Source organism: Condylura cristata, unplaced genomic scaffold (assembly GCF_000260355.1).
Source record: "Condylura cristata isolate star-nosed mole 26May11 unplaced genomic scaffold, ConCri1.0 scaffold00027, whole genome shotgun sequence".
Classification (NCBI taxonomy): Eukaryota; Metazoa; Chordata; class Mammalia; order Eulipotyphla; family Talpidae; genus Condylura; species Condylura cristata.
Genome location: NW_004567128.1, coordinates 7,908,009 through 7,909,049, shown reverse-complemented (window position 1 = coordinate 7,909,049; position 1,041 = coordinate 7,908,009). Strand labels below are relative to the sequence as shown.

The window sequence follows — 1,041 nt, the reverse complement described above, 5'->3', positions numbered from 1 at the left end:
TCTGCTGCACCAAGTGGGTCAGCTTCCTGGCTGGGATTCAAACTCGAATGCAGTGGCTGCTGACATCTTCATAGTGCTGTGCTCTAGCCCGTTACACCACCAGGGAGGGCCTTTTTTGATGTATATTTATAACTATTTGTCATAACACTGTATTTTATATAATCTTAAATCATTTTGTTCTGTTTTCTGCTAGTTCCTAAGAATACAAGGTTGCTATAAGTTTAAGGATGATACTTTAACCTTTTTTTCTTCTGAACATTATGAAAATGTTCGAACATACATACAGAAAAGTTGAAAGACTTGTATAGGAACACATGTATACTCACTTTCTAGAGCCTGCAATTAGCATTTACTCTGCTTTCCATGGTAATATATCTGTCAATCTATTCATCTTTCATTCCATCTTATTTTTATTTGATGCACTTCAAAGTGAATTGCAGTTGTCAGTACACTGCCCTTTAGAGTTGTTCCTTTTCATGAATTTACATGTTCTTATGCTGCCAGCATTTCTGTATCCAGGATAGACAGGTTGGGCCGGTCCAAAGAGACCTAGTCCTTGTTCAGTTTCTCAGAGTTGTTTTCTGATATTCAGAGTATTTTTGACCTTGACAAGACCCTAGTGAGCAGAGACTTTATAGAGAAGGATGGTGAGGCCTTGAGTGAAGAGACCTATCTGAGTCAGAGCACCTGAGGCTCAAGTCCCTGTATCCTCCTGTGACTCAAGAAAGAAGATGACTTAACATGGTTCTTGTTGCCAACTTAAAACAACTGAGGTTCAACTAGCTAGATAATGCTAGATAGTGGAAATTAGTCTAGAAAAAGGCATGCTTATGCCATTTGGTTTAGCTCTTAATAATTATTTTTTTAAAAAGCAACCACTGTAGTCATGACAGATATGTTCCCCTAAAACAGGCTTGCATGCTTACTTCCATTGTGAATAATATCGGAGAATAGTCAGGCCCTGCAACTAGGCATGTCAGTGAAGTCTGTTTGTTCCCTTCATACACTACCAGGATGTGAATAGAAAAGTGATGGACCGTG

The 1,041-nt window shown here is 38.8% G+C and overlaps 1 protein-coding gene across 4 annotated transcripts in view; it reads left to right on the top strand.

Moving 5' to 3' along the window:
• LOC101629185 (chromosome unknown open reading frame, human CXorf23) overlaps positions 1 to 1,041 on the top strand; it is a 46,484-nt gene that overhangs the window by 13,498 nt on the left and 31,945 nt on the right. The gene's annotated exons all lie outside the window — the stretch shown is intronic.